This window comes from Vicugna pacos, chromosome 4, assembly GCF_048564905.1.
Source record: "Vicugna pacos chromosome 4, VicPac4, whole genome shotgun sequence".
NCBI classification, from domain to species: Eukaryota; Metazoa; Chordata; class Mammalia; order Artiodactyla; family Camelidae; genus Vicugna; species Vicugna pacos.
In genome coordinates this window covers 5667543-5690133 of record NC_132990.1, presented here as the reverse complement: position 1 = coordinate 5690133, position 22591 = coordinate 5667543, and the positions used below count along the sequence as shown (strand labels likewise).

Sequence of the window (22591 nt, the reverse complement as noted above, 5' to 3'; positions counted from 1 at the left end):
TTTTTATGGGCATACTCAAGTTTTTAAAGAGTCTCGTTAATAAGAAACATTTTCAAACATCCATTCCCAATTCTGTGACCAAAGTTTCGATTTAAAAAGTATCTCTAGCCACTTAGTGTTTAAAATGTCACTCTTCCTAATAGAGCAGGATTAAATATAAAATTTTCCCTCAAGCTATCTGCTAAGTGGCATGCTAGTAACCATGGTCGTCATCATGGAAAAAGTCAATTTTTTTTTTTTACTTGTTGTTGTGAAATAGTTCTGAAAACAGTACAAAGAACTTGAATAATCTACACAAAGATTCCAATTGTTACCATTTTACATATTTGCTTTCTTAGTCTCTCTAAATATACATAAATATCATAAATAACTTTTTATGAACTGTTCAAGAGTAAGTTGCAGACATGGATGGACCTAGAGATGATCATACTGAGTGAAGTAAATCAGACAGAGAAAGATAAAGATCATATGATATCACTTACATGTGGAATCTTAAAAAAATGATACAAATTCTATTTACAAACCAAAACTAAACTCACAGTCATAGAAAACAAACTATGGTTATCAAAGGGGCGAGGGCGGGGAGGGATAAAAGAGGGGCTGGGGATTAACAGACACAAATTAGTATGTATAACATGGGTAAAGAACAAGAACCTACTGTATAGCAATGGGAACTATGTTCAATATCTTGTAATAACATATAACGGAAAAGAATCTGAAAAGAAAAAAATATATACATGTCTGTGTAGAACCGAATCACTTTGCTGTCCACCTGAAACTAACACTGTAAATCAACTACGCTTCAATAAAAAAATTTTTTTGAAAAAAGAGGAAGTTGCAGATATGAAGTTTCCTCTACAACTAAATTCTTCAGTGCACATTCCCTAGGAACTAGAACATTCTCTTACAGAATCATAGTGCAATGGTCAAAACCAGGAACTTAACACTGTTACCTACAGGCTTAATTCAGATTTCACCAATTATCCCAACAATGTCCTTTTTTAGCAAAAAAAAAAAATCATCATCATCATCCCACTCATGCTCTCTTCCAGAATCCCACACGGCAGTTACCTCACATGCCTCTTTGTCTCTTTTAATCTGGGGCCGTTCCTTAGTCTTCCTTCCTCCCTCATGACCTGGATATTTTCGAAAACTTCAGGCAATTTGGATTTGCTTCTTCATGAGTAGTATCAGGTTACACATTTTTGGAAGAAGCATCATAGAAGTGATTGTGTCCTTTTCAATGCATCTTATCAAGAGGTACACGATGTCATTTTGTCCCATTTGATGATGTTAGCTTCGGTCACTTGGTTAAGGTGGTGTCTGCCACGCCTCTCGACTGTCAAATTGCTACTTACTTTCACTTTTGTTTAATAGCATCGTATGGAGAGATACTTTGAGGCCGTGACAATATTCTGTCCCTCGGGAAACAGTCATCCACAGTTTCAGCATCCATTGATGATTCTTCTTCTGGATCCGTTATTACTATGATGATGGCCAAACAGTGGGTTGATTGTTCTTGAGCGCTTATATTTTTGTAGAATACTTTTTATAAAAAAATAAAAATACAAATATTTTAACAAAAATATAAGCGGGTCACTTGGTAACTTTAGTGCATGCAATCTAATTGTCAATAATCTTCCTGATAATATGAATGCTTTGGATCTGCTTTTTGTAAAGTCTCATTAGATCTGTAGGGTTTTCCCTTTAGATGCAGTCAGTTCCCATTCTTTCCAGCAGTGACGTTCTATAAAGTCACCACAAACACTCAACTAGTGAATATTGAACCCTGGCTTCTAGGAGGAACACAGGGTTGGGTTGGGGTGAGCCGTTGATCACAAGATTTTTATCAACCAATAAATGCATAATTTCGTTTTATGTCTGTTTCTGTTTAAAGGCGCCTTGCCTAACCTATTCCCGGGCGACAGCACCGTAACTCACACCTGAACAAAGCTGCTCTCACACACGTTTTCTCTGGATGGCACATCACAGCCTTCTTGCTCTTAGGAACAGAAGATGGCAGTTCAGTGCGGTGAAATCCTGTCTTACTGCTTCCCCTAGGTCATCTCAGCCAATTCTTAAAATCACTTTATGAAGTCTATATTCTAATACCCATTTTGCAGATGCAAGAAATGAGGCCCAGAGAGGAAAGAGCTTTGCCCAGGTAGGACTAAGTGGGATTGATGCCAATGCCCTCACTCTTAAGCACTCTGCTTCTCAGATGGCGCCCTGCTATATTGATAGTCAATGCGCAGTAGAATGATCTGTATCCAACTGTTTTTTTTTTTAAGGTAAAAACAACCTTCTCCCATATAAAAACACAAAATAATGACAGGAGGTTCTGAAATAACTTGTTAGACACCAAGCTAAAGAAATTGGCTCCCTTAGCTTGCAAAATGCATAAGAAAGCCAAAAACAACAGGGTTTCAACTTCATTTAAATGAGCAAGTAAATCTTGTGCCAGTATCATCCATGTGACTTGGTCTTAAATAAATATGATTTTATTATTTAAGAGTAAATGAGCTACAAGTTATTTTTAAAAGTGTAAATGATTCACAACCATCTTCTTTTGTTAAACGGTCGACTTCACCTCTCTAAAAGTCCTGGGCCAAAAGCTTTATGCTACTAGAGATTAAATTCCTTCACTAGTAGGCCAAAGATCAAAACATATTGTGTTTTTATTTGGATAGTCTGGGAGTATTGAATTTGTCCTTTTCTTATCATTAACGTTCATCTCTCTGGATCACCCATTTCTCTTTGAACTTGAGAAACAGGAATTTGATATCATGCAGTATTTAAATCAATTAAAACAAGGACCCAGACAGAATGGAGTAATTCTGGGAGTTAACTATAATAACTCTTTTATCTTAATAAAGTTCAGTTCAGTTGTTTATTTGGAAAATGACCAGCATCGACACTAACTTCCCAGGGTGCAGGACTGTGTCTTCCTCCATTTACTAATACTATGTTCTACTTTCCACAGACCAGGAATGAACCAAAGGCGTCTAAGCACTTGCCGGGGGAAAAAAATTAGCTTCATTTTAGAGATTAGAAATTTGAATCAGCTTTGAAAAGAACTTCCTAAATCTTTCTTTTTTCATTCAGCACAAGGTGCACATAGAAGGTATGCCACAAGCTTTGCTGACTTATGATATAGTCGTGGCTGTGAGTGATTTTTGTTGTGCAATAACCAAATAAAATAATTTCTCCCGAAACGGGAAGATGTTGGCAGTTATCACTAATAGAGCCAGCAAGAAGTGCATGAAGTTCCAGTTAATCTTATTTTGGTTGGGCCTGGTTTGGTCTGGTATAAAAAGTGCAAAAAAAAAATCAAATGAAATGATAATAAGAACTCATATTTTAACCCAGAATTAATCATTATTAATATTTAGTGTATTTGTGTCTAAATTTTTCTATTGACATGTATAATTTTAAATGTACAAGCTATACGATTATAAAATTTCCTTTTGGAGAAATAATTAGATCCTTTCTAAAAATGCTGAGTGTCTTTTGACCTTTACTCCTGACCTGACCCTTTCTCACTCCACACTTGATTTGTTTGCCTCCCTTTCTTTAATACAGAATTTTTTGATCTTCTGTTTCTGTTCTTTCTTCCCTTTCCTCCTTTCCTTCCTCTGTCGCTTACAGTCTTCCAGGTCCCCACATCACCCCGTATTATAGTATAATGTAGCTAGTACAGTTCTGTAATAAATTAGGGCCTCCTATGAATCAGAAGGAACGTCTTGCTGTGGTTGAGGGAGTGTTATATGTACCCTATGGTCCGTGGGAAGAAAATCCTTCCTGGCTCAGAGTTTCACAGATTTTTGATTTACTGGATCAAATCTCCTTTTATATAACTGTCCTTTTGAATGGGTTCAAAAAGTACATATTCCACTCATCTAAGTAAGAACTAAGCACATACACTAAAAAGGCCAGGATGGCATGAAAAAAAAAATCAAAAGGAGACTTTATTCCTTAGACCAAAAGGAAATTAAGGGATAGATTTACCCTGAATCTATGACTTTGATAGTCCTACAACAATGGACCATTTCCTATTTTAAATGTCATGAATATTGCCAAGGTGCTTTATTATGAGATTAAATAAAATAATACAAGCAAATATACCTTGTGAAATAAAAAGACCTATACAAATCTGGATGGTTATTATTAATATATGCTCTAAGTCTCTTCCCTCACGAAGGTCAGAATAGTTTCTGTCTCCCTGCTTCTATCGTAAAAGAAAAATACTTTTCAAAGATGCTTTCAAATAGAAGAGAATGGTAGCTACCAAGACTGAAAATACTATGAGTTGCCTTTGGAAATAAGTAACAGTAAGAGCATCTTCAAAGAGCCACCACCACTTCCCATAAAGCCCATCTCATTAAACTCTGACTGGCAAATCCGAATAAGCTATTTCTGACTTCCATTAAAATAGTTACGAATCTTTTATTTTTTAAAGGTTCCCATGAGACCTGTACGTACTTCTGCATAGGACAGAATGGGTAAGATCAGTAGTACAATTATGAGTTAGGTTAATAATGTCTTACTTGCTCCTGTCCCCAAGGGCACAGTCCTTGGCAAGGAAGCCATATCTGATCAGTGGTCATTGAATAAATGTATTTTATTTGATTATAATGAGCTAACATAATGCAAGTCCAAATACTCGTGTATTAGTAAATGATGGTTTTAATACTGAATCATTTCAAAATATTATAAACTCATCTTTGCAGATCTTCCTTGCCCCATGTGTGGCAGGTAATGAGTATTTTTTGAATATATTTGAATTAAATGGATGTAAGGCACATCAGGACGCTGTAATCTGGTTGCCATTCCTAATCAATGATTATCTTCTACCTCCATGGAATTCCATTTTTTTATGCCTGTGATGTTGGACAGTGCAGAAAAACTCAGGACCAAGACATAAACTCCAGAGGAACTGTTATTTATGGATAGAATTCAGGAATTCCATTTGGCTTCTATTTGGCTTCTACTTAAAAAGGAAACCTAATTCAGTGCCTAGTAAGAATGTCAGGCACAAGTATTCTAGAGTTTAAACGCATCTGTAAAACTAAAACCATTTGTTCGTGTCTAGAGATAACTTATATTCCTTAATTTTTTTTCCAGATGGAAAAATAATTACTTGGAAAGAGCCCTTGGGAAATAGAGCCTCACTTGGATGTAGAGTTGATGTTTGATCTCATCAGCATCACTGCTTGAAGAAGAAAATAAAGGCTGAACATTAAGGGAATGCATTGAAGAAGTAACCTAGTGATGTGTGCCATCTGGTATCAAAGTTGTAACATGGAGTAGAGTGTGTGGAGAGCTCTGAGTATGTGTGCACTTACACAGCACTCCTGCTGATTATTTATTAGATATACCTGCTCATAGTCCTGGGTGCAATTAGTTGCCCTTTTTTTCTCCACCTCAGAATGGACACACAGAAGGAGATGGCTGAGAAGTGGATGAGGGAACGCCCGAAGTGCATCTGCTCAGTCAATGGGGATACGCAGGTGCATGGACAATACAGTCAATGTTCCTTCTGTCCTCCAGCAAGTAAAATTCCTTGTGACCCATCTGACACTGAGGATAAATCATGAGACTACTGTCCTGGGGAAAGAAGGGTCCATAACCCTGTAAGGAAAGGATTACTGTACCACTTCAGTTCACAAAACTGATTATTCTGGGTTTATAGGAATACAATATTCTAAAAGCCAGACTTTTTTGAGAAGTATTTTTTTCTCCATATACATCTTTATGTCTCTCCTTTAATAAATAACCCCATTATGTGTCAGTCCTTGTCTACTCAGAAAGCAGGGTATTTATGTGGACACAAGATGGAAAAAGAGGAGGATATGAGGAAGAGGAGGTCCAACCCAAGAGAAAAAGAAGGGCCGCTTTATTAGGGAAGATGAACAGGAAAGGATGGAGGAGCTAAAGAGATGGAGGAGGTAAGACCAGAGGGAGAATGCGACTGGGTCCCTGACAGCCTTAGGCTTCAGCCAAAGGGAGAGGGTGAGACAATAGAAATGTTGATAGAAATTTCAGATAAATGAGGGGGAATCTGAGAACCTCCAAACTGGCTTTCCACTTTCCCATGGAAACCAATATGGCACAAGCATGGTAGATCAGCTCAGGAGGTATGCACCGGCAACGGCATTCCCGAGACTCCCTGCATGTCTTTTGATGTGTGAAGGCTCCGGCAGTTTCCACAAGTGCTGTCGCTGGTGCACAAAAGATGTCCGAGGAGAAAGGCTGGCTAGCTTGCCAGAGAGAACCACCACAGTATGGGACAAAGACACCACTGGGGCTCTCGGCTGGTGTGTCTGCACTGGGGACCACACCGTAGACTTGGCAAGACCTTGCCAGATCTACAGAATGAGAAAGAGTCAACTTGAGCTGAATCAGCTTGGGGAGATGGACCAGTTCCCAAGAGCAATCAATCATGCCCCTCATCCATGAGGAGAGACGGAACCACAACTTCTCCCAGGCATGCTGGCTTCAGCTGCCTATGCCAGTGCCCAGGGGAACCAGAGGGCAGCATTTCCTCATCATCTGGTCCAGTGCATTAGAAGGCCGTGACAATCAAGCAGACAGCATTCAGACTTCTGGTCCATCCAGCTCTCATTACCAGGCGGCAGTGGGACCACCCCCTCCACCCAGCACACAGAGCCTCCAGTTTGGGAGCTCAGAGCAAGGAGCGAAAGGAAAAGTACTACCCTGATGGAGACTTTAACCTTGAATTGAACTTGACTTAAACCAGCAGGGATTGGGTTACTTTCAATTTGGCAAGTTTACATTAGCAGGAAGACTCCAGAGAAAGATGAGCCCAATAGTAGAAAATAAAGGAAGTTATCATTTTTGGCACGTAGGGGACTTTGTGCATAAATTCCAACCCAGTTGTCCTGCTTTTCAAGGTCAGCTCTCTCTCCCTTGCTCTCAGAATATTCTGGCCATTTCCTTTGCCAAGGCAACTGGGGCTTTATCCCACAAATTCTCTCTCCGGCTTTCTGGGGATATCTCAACCCAACCAGTTTCAGCCTTCTCTCTTGTTGCTTTAACCTTTGGTGCTGGCATTCTTGCTAACCCCTCAGGCCTGAGCAAATCTGAGCCCCACCTCATTTGGTCCATCAAGTTATAACCCAACTTTTTCCCCCAGTCCTAGGAAGGGCAGTTGTCCCAAAGCTATCACTCACTGTGTCCATTTCCAATTAGATATTATGTCCATTGAGGGCAAAAACTATGCCCTATATGTCCATACTCTGAGTTCTTAATAAAAGCGTGTATATGTATGTGTCCACATGTTTTTGTCCATATATAAAAAGTATTTCTTGTAAGTTAGATACACACACATGCATACACACCATCACCACCACCACCACCACCATTTTCCTCTCTATTCACACTGGCCATTAAAAGCTGGCATGTTTCAAAGTGTATTTCGACAGCTAAAGCAAGCATTACATCTAAACCAAGAACTTTTAAGGGCCTAACAGTAAGCTATAACTGCATACAATTATTTCTTGTTGTTGTTCAAATCATTGCCTATACAGTTACACGGCACCAATGATCTGTAAGTAATTTGTGACAAATCTTTCTTCTGCTGTGTTGCAGTAAGGTAAAATCCTGAGGTTAAGTTTACCATTATGTACATTTGATAACACTTCCTGAAAATATATGAACATGAGGGGTATTTTGTTGTTGTTTCAGTACAAGAAAGAATGAAATGCAGTGAAGAAGCAGCCTCCAGAAACGGTGTTGATTTATATCTCAGGAATGTGTGTGAAGAACGAGGAGGGTGGGTTTCCTCCAAAAACTGTTAAACCGAGCAGACTCCAGCCAGCAGCCACTTAGCAGCGAGATCCAAACACTTTCACCTGCGTGCATCTTCAGTTTTCTGTTTTTTCACCAGCTCTGGGGGCACAAATGGAGTCCCACTAACAATACCAGCCTGTATTCCACCCAACCAGTCGTCCGCTTCTCACACTGAGTTTATTTTCCAGAAAAAAATTCCCCTAAATATTTCTGTGATAATCCAGGGTGGCTCGAATGAGCTTACTAACCCATCTGGCCAGATGTTTCATGACATCCTCCAGGCGCTGCTGTCTCTTGTTCCTACCCGACCCGCTGCCCCTAGGAAGGCAGTCAGCTTCCTGGGGAGGAGACAGGCACGTGGGCAGGCTGCCCTCAGGCTCTGACCACATGCTCTGGGTCTCACAATCAGGGCTGCACCCACACTGGAAGATGCGCTCCGAGCCGGGTGGCTTCCCTTCTTGCTGGGTGTGTGCATTTAGTCTTTAGGGGGACACAATGGAATGCCATAAACCGATGGTATTTACAAACCTAACACAGACTCACAGACATAGAAGACAAACCGTGGTTACCAAAGGGGAAAGGGATCCCAGCGGGAGGGATGAATTAGGAGTCTGGGATTAACATATACACAGCACTATATATACAATAGGTAAACAACAGGGACCTACTGTATAGCACAGGGAACCATATTCAGTATCTTGTAGTAACCTATAATGGGAAAGAATCTGACAAAGAATCAATATATATATATGTACATCTGAACCACTTTGCTGTATATCTAAACATGACATTGGAAATAACTGTAATTCAATTTTAAAAAAGGAAGGAAAAAGAGAGAGGAAGAAAGAAAAAGAAAGAAAAGAAAAAGAAAGAAAGAGAAAGAAAGAAAGAGAGAGAGAGAGAAAGAAAGAGAGAGAGAGAAAGAAAGAAAGAAAGAAAGAAAGAAAGAAAGAAAGAAAGAAAGAAAGAAAGAAAGAAAGAAAGAAAGAAAGAAAGAAGGAAAGAAAGAGAAGGAAGGAAAGAAAGAGAAGGAAGGAAGGAGGAAGGAAAGGGAAAAAAATAGTCCAAAAAGGTCAATCAGCAAGACTTTATGGAGTAGTCTGGAAAGCAATACAAAATGATGTCAAAATGTCAATAAAGATGAACCATCAGAGATCATTTTCAAGAATCCCTACATTATGAGAACATCACTGTTATTTATCTACATGTGCTGGTAAATAGCTTTACAGTTTACAAAACACTTTCTTGAGTGCTATCTTATTTGAGGAAGATAAAACCAAAATGAGCAAAGATCTGAGAATGGTGAAGATGAGAAACGACTTGGCAGCTTTGAAATAAATTTTGGAAAACCTTTAAAAAATCACTTTCTTAATTTGTCCTTAGTATGAGCTTTTTCTTAGGATCCAGATGGGAGTCCAGGAGACTGAGCCTGGAGCAGAAATGAATGATGGACAGCATGGACCAGAACAACCTGAAACCCCGTATCATCAAGACAAGCAGATCTCCAGCAGACGTGTCACATTAGTTCACCTGGAAGACCCTGACAAGGAAAATGCCCTGCTCAGCTCAGGCCGAGCCCCTGCTACACACTATTTATGGAGACACACTTATGTTCCATTTTAAGATCATCTACAGATATAAAATAAAGTCCAAACTGGAAATTAACAAAAATAAGCATCAACAGTGTTTTGATCAAACCACAATGAGATACCATCTCACACCCATTAGGATGGCTAATAAAAATAAAGATACAAAGAAAGAAAAGAGATAACAAATGTTGATGAAACTGGAGAATGTGAAAATTTTGTGCACTGTAGGTGGGTATATAAAATGGTGCAACCACTGTGGAAAATAGTATAGCAGTTATGGTAAACAGAGAATTACCACAAGATGTAGCAAGTCCAGTTCTGGGTATGTACTCCAGAGAATTGAAAACAGAGACTCAAACAGATATTTGTACCCTCGTGTTCACAGTAGCATTATTCACAAGAGCAAAAAGGCGGAAGCAAACTAAGTGACCAACAACAGATAAACGGATAAACAAAAAGTGTTATATACATGCAACAGAATATTATCTAGTCTTACAAAGAGAAGTCAGTTACAATGTGTCAATTTCTGGTATATAGCATGATGCTTCAGTCATACATATACATACATATATTCACTTTCATATTCTTTTTCATCATAGGTTACTACAAGATACTGAATATAGTTCCTGTGCCATACAGAAGAAATTTGTTTATTTTATGTATACTAGTTAATCTTGGCAAATCTTGAATTCCCAACAGGGACATCAGAATTATAATATGAGTGCTTTAGTGACCCTCCTTCATTTGCATTTCACCATGGAATAGCACCTTTTAATATATTTTAGTTACTTTTATTTCCTCTCCTACCAATTTCCTATTCATGTATTTGTCCATTTGCTCATTGACTGTTGATCTTTTTCTTCTTTATTTGGAGGACCTCTTTATATATGTTGAATCCAGCACTTATCTTACATACACAGGGGTGGGATCCAAGGGAGTATGGTAACTCTCACAGGCTCAGAGCACTGGATGGACAGTCAGAGCCAAGGAGTGCCATCTACCTCAGCCCCAAATCACAAGCAAAGTGCATCTCTCACAATTCAACTTGTCTACTGTGAATATACAATTAGCGAACGGAGGCAAAGGTACTTGATACCCAAATAGGGCTATTTAATTTTGAGAGATTGTGATCATTCATCTGTATAATACTGCATTTATTTAGCAAATATTTATTGAGCTTCTAATATACTCAGGGATAGGGAATAAAAATTCAAAGGTGAGGAAAAACAGATATGGTCCCCAAGGAGTTTACAGACTAGTGGAGAGAAACATTACTCTGACCACTATAACAGCCCATTACAACAGTATAATCACTAACTGTAAAATTTGTTAGGAGGAAGGCCATATAGTGCTGTGAATAAATGTAATGGTGGTTCTGACCATCAGAGAAGGCTTCCCTGAGAAGCGGCATTTGAGTTGAGGTCTGAAGAATGATCTGGCTTTCCTGAGGCGGGGGAGAGGTGAGGGAGTGATGATAAGAACGGCTTATGTGCAGGAGGGAGACCTACTCATTCAAGGAGTAGAATAAGGCCCAGGCTGGTGGGAACGCTGACATGGGCGGCAGGTGATGAGGGGAGGGAGATGGCCTGAGACAAAGCTGGAGAGAGGTAGGCAGGGGCTAGATCACACAGGGCCTTGGACACACACAAAAGCACCTGCCGTAGTTGGCGCTGTTCTGGGTATCGTGAACAAGTCCTCCTGGACACTGAGGACCTCTCTTCTCACCTGAGGACCCACGGGGGAGAAACACTGCCAAAGAAGCCCTTTGTAAATGGGATCCCTGACTGCTCCTTTCTTGAACCTGAAAAACCTATTGCATGGCACACTTCAGAGCTGGTCCCTTCAGAGCTGAAAATACACTTTGTTCCTTTTGGGGGTTATCTGTTACTGCAGCATTACCTAGCCTCTCCTGACTAGTATAGAAGCTTATTTATAAGCTCGGAAAGATTGTGCAGCTATAAAAGTTGTGTATGTGTATGTGTGTCGTGTCATGCGTGGGTGTTTGAGAGACAGAGAGAGAAAGAGAGAAAGAGAATTGATTTATGATGAGAGTTTAATTATAGAATAAGAGACAAGTTTCTTAGCTACTTGATTTTTTTTGCCAGTTGGGACTTCTAGCTGCAGATTACACAAATGGATGTATAAGTACATTTAAACAAATACATGGTTTACGCAAGTATTAAATATATTCTCATGTCTCTGTGCTCTGGTATATAGATTGCTTATGGTCACTTAGAGTTGTCTTCTACAATCCACAAATAATATAAAAAAAGTGACCTAAGTGATCAGTTAAAAGTGCAAGGTGATGCTGCACCTTTCAGATACACTGCAGATTACCTAGGGTACCACAGACAATGCACACTGTACATTCATACCAACGGCAGAAGCAAAGGCCAGAGCTCGCCGTGTTTTTTATATTTCCTGAGTTTTCCTGATGGCAGTCTGAGCCTTCATGTTGTTCCAACACAGAGTGATTTTTAAAGGAGAATTTAATTTAGTATAAGTCTGAATACCCTTTGGAATGCTAGAAACCAGCATTGCTACAGCAGCCCTAATGAAAAACACAAGTTCCGTGTACCAGTCTGCGGTCAGAGCCAGCATTCCAGGCCTTCCTGCTCTCTCGTGGCGGCTAGGGCTCGGTCGTGATCCTTTTCCCAGCCCTTTGCTATAAGATGTCAGGGGCTGTGGCCCCCATGGCATGCTAAACAGTCCACTCCAGCTTTAGTGCAAAGACTTTGAACTCATACACCACCACCACCACCACCACCACGTCCAAATGGAAGTCTCGGAAGATTTCCTACGAACGTCCTTGCACGTTGACTCCCACTTAGTTTAAAACATCCTCCAAGTGCACACAGATACATTCCCACATATTCAAGACAAAGAACACAGCACCTTCCAGAAGAAAACTCGCACAATTGGGCCGAGGCTGATTCACTCAAATGTTTTATCACCGGTGTGGAATGCCAGTAACAAGGGCAATCATTTGTTTGTGAATTCACGGAAGACTGGACTTGCACACTGGAAAAGGACTTCCTAATGAATAGCAATGGGCAGACTTGCTGTGTATTAGCATATTTTATCTGCCCTTGTTTTGAAATTAAACAGGAGTTGAGGATGAAAAGGGACGGCGCAGAGTGCCACTAGGCTGGCTTTTTAGAAAAGTGGCATTTAGAATGGGCTTTAACTCAGTGGCCAGATTCTCAAGTTAACTGTGAACATCCTCAGGCTCGCTCAAGACATTTTTTTCCCCTCCTCGTGTGACAACACAATTCCCCAGTCACGATTCTTCTTTCCTAAAGGCTCCTCGTTCTTGGACACAATGCCTCTCTGTTTTGCCTACAGTTGCTTAAATACGAATCAAGAGAACTCTGAGCTGTAGCAAAGGCTACTCAGCCAAGCTCAATTAAATGTTATTCAGTGTCTTTTTATTGAACATCTACTCTACGCCCAAAGCTATTCCAAGCAATCTGGGGGCAGCAGACAGATAAGAGCATATACTAATAATTTCAAAAACTTCTTGAAGGAATACTTCATAAGATTCTTGATCCACCTGGAAGGGGAGAAGATAGATCAATGGATAGCTAGATATAAATACAGATGGATGAAAAAGGCAATAAGGTAAAAATTTAAAGTAGCATGTCATTAAGACCAGTGAGTATTCTAGAGGTTCTAAGAAGATGACGGGCATGAGCTGAATATTCAGGGATTTCAAAAGGACTGGTGAGTCTCTGTTTAATTTTGGAAGTTTGGATATGTGTGTAAGGGGCAGGCATTCTGGAATTGGGGAGCATGAAGTTATTAAGCACAGTAATTAAGTGTGTGGGCTCTTGTATTGTCAAAGGATAATTGTCTAAAAGTTAAAAGCATGGCTCTCATAAAAATATAAAACAGACACCCTTCAAAGATCTACGAGGGAATCAGCAGTGTAATCAAGCTTACTCAACACAATAAAGGAGAAATCAAAGTAGATATTGTTAATGGGGGTCAGAATATTTAAATAAAGTTGCTAAGTTCAAAACAAAACTGGTTCATGTTCTACAGGACGACAAAACTGTAACTTTGGGGACTCCCTCTTCTACTGGACAAAAATCTACATAAAAATCATTTGCAACTTTGACGATTTTCACTAATCTAAAATGATTTCAGCATTTTAGGTCCTAATAAGTAATTCAATTGTAGGTCAGAGAAAGGTACATTTCCCTGAGGAACCAAGTACTCCCTGTCGAAGCCTGTCAGACAGTGTTCCAATGTGACACTGAAAGGATGCGATGTTGAAAGGGTCTCTGAGTCCTGGTTTCTTCCTTAACAGTATTCAGGCAGAAGGGATTTCTCACCTTGTTTTATCATTTACTAGCTGTATAATGTAGCAATGTGCTTTCACGTCTTGGTTCCTCAGTTTCTTCCTTTACCTAATGCAGACAATAATAATTTTTAGCACACAGAGTTGTGGTAGAGATCAAATGAGATAATATACAATAGAAGTGTTTGCATAACACTTACTACACAGTAAGCGCTCAAGATATGTCACCTACCACACAGGGAAGGATCGTGAGCAAAACCCAAGACAAGAATGAGCCAGTTTGGAGGGAGCAGATAGACCAGCCTGGCTGGAGGGGACAATGTGCTTCGGGAAACAGAGAAAGAAAAAACTGAATTAAAAGTTGTCAGTCAAACTAGAGATTTTTTTTAAAGGTCTTTTAAGGAAGAAAGACAGGAGCATGCATTGTTTTGAGAAATTTGGATTTTATCCTTAAGTTGATAGAGAGCTACTGGCTTTTTTATCTGCATAGTGACGTAGTGAATGCAGAATTAAGGGGAAATTAGCCCAGCTTCTTATAAGGCAACCTGAACAAAATGTGTAGGGTTAGAGAAGATTTAAGAAGTGGCAATGGGTTGAAGAGTCAAAAGAGAAGAAGGAAGCACATGCGGCCAGATTTTAAAACTGAAAGTGAAGTTGAGGAATTCCGTTTTGCATCAGTGGACGCAAATGCAGTGGGCTGTATTTGAGAATAAGGGACATGCAAGCAGAAATGGTTCAAGTGGACAGAGGGAGACCAGGGTGTGGATGAGAAATCAGTGGTGGAGGTACAGAGAGGTCACCCACACAACTGTGAGGGCGAAAGCCATGCGAATCAGCGGACTACCCTAGCACGGGAGAGGAGAGGGCAGAGGGCCAAGAATCATGTGTACGTCCTCACGTCCTCTTTTTCCCAAAGGGCAGCTCTTTTCGAAAGGGTAGAAACAACAACAGGTCATTGGAGAGAGAGGAGGGACGGTTGCGCGACATTTCGGGATACAAGGCAGGGGAGAGACTTAGATAAAAGGTCAGCTCCCCCAGGCTCATGAAGGATGGCTGACTTCACCATTAGATGTAAGAAACTTTGGGAATGGTGATACATTAGCTTAAATTCACTCTGCGGTGTAGGCTACCAATATGAGAGTGATTCCCAACGGGAGGGTTTACAAGGAGGACAGAAATATTAAACCAAGGGGGGAATTTAAAGTAAGATCAGAGTAGGCAGTACCGTAGGCTTGGTTTGCTCCCAAAGCAGCCCTGAGACAAGAATTCAAGTAAAAAAGGAGTTTATTTGGGAAGTGATCCTAGAAAGGACCAAGACAGGAGCGGGCAGTGGACCAGGGAACGGAAGAAAACCAGCAGAGGGTGCGCTAGTGGGCTGGGCCATGCTGGGGGCGGCTCCCAGGGCTGCCTGGAAGTGGTGAGGGGCTGTGAGGGACAGGTTTGGGGTTCTCCCACTTGAGGGGTGAGTGGCTGGAATAATTATCCACCAAGTCTAGGCTGTCGGTGGAGGGATGCTCCTGAGGTTTAATTCCTCAGTACTTCTGGTCTACCTGGGCACAGCTCAGAGACAGCTGCCAGAAGGGAGAGAGGGCACAGGCTGGGCAGGAGGCAGCCTTTGGTGTGCCTGAGATCGGCAAGCCCTGAGGAGACACGGCGGGGCACCCACAGTGCTTTGAGAGCCAAGGACCGGAGCCAGGCTGCCTGAGTGTGAATCTGGCTGGATATGCTGCTTTAGAGGACAACTCTGGACGGCGTCCCTGAAAGGGCTGTGACAATTCCAGTTCCACTTGTTTCCAGTTTCCTAAGAGGGGCCTTGAAAATCTAAAAACGTCAAAGTATCTGTTGGGAATCTAACATATAACTGTTACCAACCATGTTTTTGTCCCTCACTCTGTGCCAGACTCTGTAAAACATGTGTTCCATACAGGGTAGGACCGAGTTTTCCATCTCTCACTCCTCAATCTGCTCTGGGCTCCTCAGCCTCCCTGGGCACAAGGTGGGGTGGATCTTTGTTACCCTGCTATACACAGGTTAGTCAGCATAATAACTCCTGCAAGTTCGTCTATAAAGGCAATTAATATTAGAAAATGCTGTGTTCTACATACTTGGAAGACCTAAGGATCTGCAGGTACTTTTTCAGGATAGAGCCAGGAATTATGGTAGCCATCACTTTGAAAACATGGCAGTGTTACCACCAGGCAGTCACAAACGCACACTGAGTCCAGAAGATGCTGTACCACGTGGCGTTTCTTTTCCTCCCGAGGGGGTCCATGAGTCCTTTATTCTCCCATCCTCCTCCCTCCTCTCTACCCACTGCAGTCTCCTACCTCTGTCTCCACTTCATGATTCTGACTCTATTCTGCCAACATGTTGCAAAGGTGGCTGTATTTCCTCTCCTGAACGTCTCAGGTCCTCTGAAGTAGCCCTCTCCTGTGACCCCATTCTGAGGGTTCCAGGGAAGTAACAGCCCCCTCGCATTGCTAACCAAAGTGGATGGCAGCATCCTTCACTGGATTCTTTAAACCTTGCCCATGCTTTTAGAGATAATCCTGTTATTAGCCTCTCCTCAAATTACCCAATTACCTTGTTTCCTGCAAGACCCTGGCTGATACAGCAGGCAAGAGGATGACGGGCAGTTCAGTGACAGAAACCCTGCCTTATGTATCTCTCTGAGTCTGTCTCTGCTAAGATACAAATGCAAACGTTAGTAGAGCTTAAAGTTCTGAGGTTCAGAGTGGACCCCATCAAAGAAGAGTGACTATGCCTGGAGAAAAAGCATTTTCTTTTATTTTTTTCCTTCCAGTTTTATTGAGATACAATTGACACAAAGCACTGTATAAGTTTAAGGTGTACAGCATAATGATTTTGTGAGGGGGGGCAGATAGAATTACATTGTCTATTGAGTTATCAGCATGCCTCTACTCTTGCTCTTTTCTTTACATTATTTTTCATTTTCCTTTTTAATAGTTTTAAACAATTTTATCATGGTATAATTTCTGTACAGTAAATGACACATAGTTCAGATGTACAATTTGATGAATTTTGATAGACGTATACACCCATGAAGTCACCACCACAGTCACGATACCTAAGCATTTTCAGGGAGGGTGTTGTGACATCAGCCTTTGGCTCAACAAATACTGAGAGCCTCCTGAGCATCAGGCACTGTTCTAGGTGTGAGCAAGACAAGGTTCCTGCCTCACGAAGCTTTATTCTCATGGAAGGTGGGAGTAAACACACACATAAACAAAAAAAGACAAGTTCAAATAATGATAAACAGCATTTTTAAAATACCAAAGATGGAGGAGTACTCTTTTAGGTTAGATGACTAACAATTGCTCTTAAGAGTTAATATCTGAGCTAACTGGGCATCTTCCTTAGCATAACTGAGACATCCCCTCGCCAACTCCTAAAATTATTGAGGGTGACTTAGAAGGACGCTGTAGCAATGCATGAGCAAGAAGGAACAGGGAGGCACTGAAATCTAGATATTACAGTTAAAGGGACTTAATAACCCAGCACCCAAAGGCTGAGTTATTCATCCCTTCACCCTCATCATGTGATGTTTCTAGGCGTTCAGTAAAAACGTATTAACTGAATAGTTGCTACAATTCTTTCTACGCTTAGGGAGATTGTGACCCTGGTCAAAATGGTGGGAATAAGCTATCATTTGCTTTCTGCAAACAGAATGGAAATGACTTCTGGCGGTGGGCGTGTGAGGTTTTCCTTAGAATGGAATGGTGAGGGTGCGGACTAATGTGCTCTAATAAACCGCCATTTGCTGGAAAGGCTTTTTGTCAATGAGCTCGGAAAGAAGCAGAGATAGTCACAGGAAGTTCCGAGATGGGGTCTACTTTATGGGAATCGGAATCCAATCCAAACATTTTGTGGTTCAGCCACTGAAAGTTCTACTTAAACCTCTGGACGGGTATCCATCTCTGGTCCAGCCTGGAGCCACTGTGACTTTCACATGAAATCCACTGCAAGTTACTAATTATTGTCTTCACAAAAACCACAGTGCAGGCAGTAGCTGCATTCCGCAAATGGGTTTTCTGCTCTCAAGGAATAACACTGGAGGGCAGAGGTGGTAGCTAGCTAGTATTCCTACCCATGAGTGTTCCCCCAAACTCAGTTCCAAGCCTCTCTTCTCTTTCCCTTAACCCCATAGCCACCAGCATCTCTCATCCCAGCCCTTCAGCTTCTTTCCCTAAAAGCACTTTGATTATAACTGCAGGTGGTTGCTTTCTAGAGCAAGCTGGCTTCAGGGCTGGGACAGGTCATCTCAGCTGACTGTGATCACTTATGGATGGAACCATCTGTCGTGGTCCTTGTCAAAGTACGTGCCTGGTGTGTCTGACTTCCAAGGAGCTCGCCATTTGCCTAATACAGTAACGGAAGCTTGGCAGCCTAAGGACGTTTCAAGTAAATAATACGTGAAGGACAGTGATTCTCAGACTGCTTGATGTCACTACTCCACACTCCGAGAAATTATTAAGACCTCCAAAGTGCTTTTGTTTATGTGGGTAATAATATATATTGGCAACTGCTGTGTTAGAAATTAAAACTGAGAATTTTTTGTCTTAATTTACTTTAAAAAATAATAAAAACATTACATGTTCATAGAAAAATCACTTTTATGAACAATATGTGTATTTTCCAAAAGTAAGAAAAAAAATTTGTGATAAGGGTGGCACTGTTTTACAGTGTTGCGAGTCTTTAATATTTGACTTACTAGAAGAGAGCTGGACTCTGTCTGTTTCTGTGTTCAACCTGTTGTCATATCACGCATGGTGTAGCTGCTGGGAAGTTCCACTGTACCCTTGTGAGAAAACAAGAGGGAAGAAGACAAATAATAATGGACCCTTTTGAGAAAAATAATTTTGACCTCGCAGATCCCCTGAAAGGGTCTCAGGGACTCTCTGAGTTCCTGGAAGACACTTTGAGAGCTTCCGTCGGAAGGGAAAAGCATTGTAATTCTTTCCCAGTTGATGGGAAAGCAGGAGCTTGAGGAAGGAGTGTGATGGGCAGGATGTCAAGCAGAGCCCGTTGCTAATTCCAAGAAAGTGTCGTGAGGTTTGGGGACTGGCGGGAAACATTGGGTTTAACCCCATGTCACGATTTAACCCTTTGGATCTACAAAGACAGATTTCAAATATTGAAGCTGGGTGAGAACTTGAAGATCACGTGAAAAAAAACCTTCATTCTAAAAAAAAAAAAAAGTTGACTCAATGATTAGTTATTAGCAAAGTCCAGCCAACACCTGGAGTGTAGCCTGAGCCCAGAATGAAGGGTCCCCAGAAGCAACAGGAGGAATGGCATGTGCTCCCATCCCCCATCCAACTTCCCATTTTTTTATTACTGAACTGTTCTCTCTCCGGCAGCGTTGGGTTCCATCCAGTGACTATATGTTCTGTGAGCCACTTAACAAACTCAAGCTGTGGTTTAGGGCTGATAAATAATTATGTTAATTAACAGGTTGGAGGAAAAATATGATGTTATTCCTGTGGAATGCTCTGAGAAGCTGGAAACACTTAACTGCAAAAACTGCATGTGGTGAAATAACCAATAATTTTCTGAAAAAAAAAAACCCACATCTGGTTTGCTGGCTCAAAGCAGGGGTTAATAGTCGTTCGAGGGCAGCCAGTGGTGAAGAGGGGTCCCAGGGTAAACAGCCAAACCTTCACGGCAGGAAATATGCCTGCTCTGTAGCACAAGCATTTACGTTGGCTTCCACCCAGGATGAAACGTAAGAGGAATTGTTTAGTTTGCCCCTTTCTTCTCTTTGTAACATACAGTTCAAGAATGTCTTGCTCATATTTGTACACTTGGAAACGGAGAAGATTTAGGGAATAGTCGAGTGAGAATAATTAAAAAAGAAATTATGTGCTCCAAACTTCCAAAAGGATGCAGCAGACACATCACAGCAGTGAAGAATAGAGAAGTGAGTTTGAATCATATGCATAATTATTTATCATCATAAAAGATACACTGGTGTGATAAGTATTTACTGAGCATCTTCCTTGCACAAGGCATGGATAGGAGTGTTATAAATAACACACAGGGGAGTAATCTGTGGTCCCGAATCTCAAGGGGAAAAGAGCTCAGGAGAGAGACTAAAACAGACAGTGTGGGCGTAGTACAAATGTGTGTGAAGTGTGTCATCAAAGAGGGAGAAATCAAGCACTTTAAGAGGTTTAGAGGAAGGACAGTTTATGAAAGTTTGGAAGAGTCGGTGAAGGTTTCCTGTCAACAGTGGTGTTTCAGCTGAGGCATACAAGATGACTGGGATTCCAGCAGATGGAAATAAAGGCAGAAGGGCATTGGGATGGAGAGCACCGCACATCCACAGCATCTGCCGATGGAGGTGGGGAAGCAGGAGACGTGAGTAAACCCACTGGGCTAGAATGCAGGATAGATGTAAAGAGTTTGGGAAGGTTAAGCAGAGAACAGTCAAAATTGGAGATGCTCACCGGGATGTTGGTCTGGCGGCAGCAGCATGTGTGATAAAGTGGAACTGGGCAAATCCGAGCACCAAGATGGGGCTCAGAGAGACAGTCTCGGGATGAGCCAGGGAGTGAGTACAGAGATCCTATAGGGTGATCATCGCCCACTAGGTATTTATGGGACATGACAACTGATGGGATATGAAGCCCAAGGTAGCTGGACAGTTGAAGGTAGTTTCCTAGGCTCCATCTGCCAGAACTAAAAGAATGTGCTCGAATTTCTGAGCTGCCAGGTAGACATATTCAGCTGGTGGTTAAAAATTAGGATACAGAGGCCAGAAGCATGAAGGAAGGGAGTCCATTTAGGGGTCAAGATAAGGAAGAGCAGTCATTACAAGGAAGGAATGAGAAGCAGTGACCTTGGGCTCGCTGCGGCCTTCTTCTAGTCCCCTCAACACTGCATGTCAGACCTGAGATGTGCAAATCTGATCATGGCAGCGCCCACCATGCTTACACTAAAGAATATTTTTAGGTATAGTAGATCCAGGAAAGCTTGGGAGGAGATGTAAGATGCTGCAAGATGATTTGAAAAAGACATGCAGGTTGTCCAGATGGAGGCTGAGAAAAATCATTTGGGAACTGAGAAGGTTGTAAGGAACTTAGCGTAGCATCCTCCCCAGGACAAATAAAAAGACAAAACAGAACCATGCTTCATAAACAAGGAAACTTGTACTCTATTCCAAGGTAATACATGAGAAATGAAAATGGCAAAATTACAGTTGTCGAAAAGAGAAAAGTTAGAATTGGAGGTATCATTTTCACTCATCAAATAGGGAACTTTTTTTAAATAAGGATGCTTGATGTTGTCCTAGTATTTACCATCTGGTGTATATAAGGGTCAAACAAGCCTTGCAGAGTGTAAGGGCCACCATCCAGAGAGTTTAACGCCTCTCATTGTCACCTGTCATGTTCATTCACCCATCAGAAACAGAAACAGAAACAGAAATAAATATCAATTCTCTCCCTTACTCGGCAGGTTCTTCTGAAGAAGTGAGTGTGAAAAACCATCTGCTGCACAAAATGCTGTCACGGAACCTGGGACAAGAATGGATAACATGCTTTCTGTGTGGCAAGAGGTCCTCTTCATTTTAAAAGCAAAAGAAACATCGAAAGGTAAGCTGTCTGTACAAATGGTAGTCCCGGATGGCAGATATTGCCATCAAAATCAAACAAACCAGTGGAAACGTCTAATTAAAAAATAAAGAGAATGGTTATAATTCACTGATGGGATCCTCTGATAGACCAATCAAAACATCTGTAAAGGGATATCCAGTGGAAGAGGAAACATCTCACTTTAAAAATGATACTGGAGACCAACCTACTGTTAGAATCAGAGATTTCCACTAGTTTAAGTCCACACTCTGGACTAGTGTGTGATTCTTGTTTGGCCACCTGAAATTGACTACCCTGTCACCTTTAAGGAGAACCCAAGACTCAGCGTGTCCCCTCTGTCAGCCCTTTGGCTGAAAGATGAGAGCTTCACACAACTCCAAAACTCTCCTTTTAGTGCAAGAGTATCATTGTTTTTCCTTTGAAATAGGTTCTCTTCTTCTCATCCAATTAGTTCTGCCTTTATCAATAAAAGTTTAATGCCTAACCCTAAAACAGGCTAGCAGAAAGGCAGCTGTGATTCAGTACATCCAGGGAGCCATAGACCTACTAAGTAAAATGCTATAGAAATAGGCTAGTAGCAAGGCATGCTGGGGAGGCACTGTTTCATAGGGTACTTGGGTGTTTCCGCTTGTCAGAAGAACAGGCAGAAAGAGGGGAAGAAGACCCCTCCTCAGCTCAGCAGCAACTTAACTGAGTGGAACCTGGGGTGGGTCAGGAGTTATAGGTGGAAGATATTCTCCTAACCAGTGAACAGACAAGGAACAGAGATTGTGCGAGTCAGCACCTCCACCAACAGTCCCTGTTGAAGAGAACACAGAAGAACCACAAAACCACCAGAAAACAAGCAACAAATTTCAGTAAGTACATGCCTATCAAAAATCACTTTAAATGTCAATGGACTAAATGCTCCAATCAAAAGACAGGGTGCCTGATTGGATTAAAAAACGAGACCCATCTATATGCTGCCTACAAGAGACTCACTTCAGAGTTAAAGGCACACACAGACTGAAAGTGAGAGGATGAGAAAAGGTGTTCTATAAAATGAAGAAAAAAAAAACACCTCTTAGGAGAAAATGTAGGTAGTACACTCTTTGACATAAGTCTTAGCAATATTTTTCTGGATCTGTCTCCTCAGTCAAGAGAAATAGCAACAAAATAACAAATGAGAACTAATTAAACTTAAAAAGCTTTTGCACAGCAAAAAAAAAAACCATCAACAAAATGAAAAGACAATCTACTGAATGGGAGAAGTTACTTGCAAATGATATGTC

General features: G+C 41.2%; 1 long non-coding RNA gene across 1 annotated transcript in view; it reads right to left on the bottom strand.

Annotated features, from left to right (window-relative positions):
- Window positions 1-18445: 18445 nt before the first annotated feature.
- Window positions 18446-22591, bottom strand: part of LOC140695797 (uncharacterized) — a 183163-nt gene continuing 179017 nt past the window's right edge. The window contains exon 3 of the long non-coding RNA XR_012071614.1: window positions 18446-18523. This is a non-coding gene — a long non-coding RNA (uncharacterized lncRNA). The remainder of the gene's footprint in view (window positions 18524-22591) is intronic.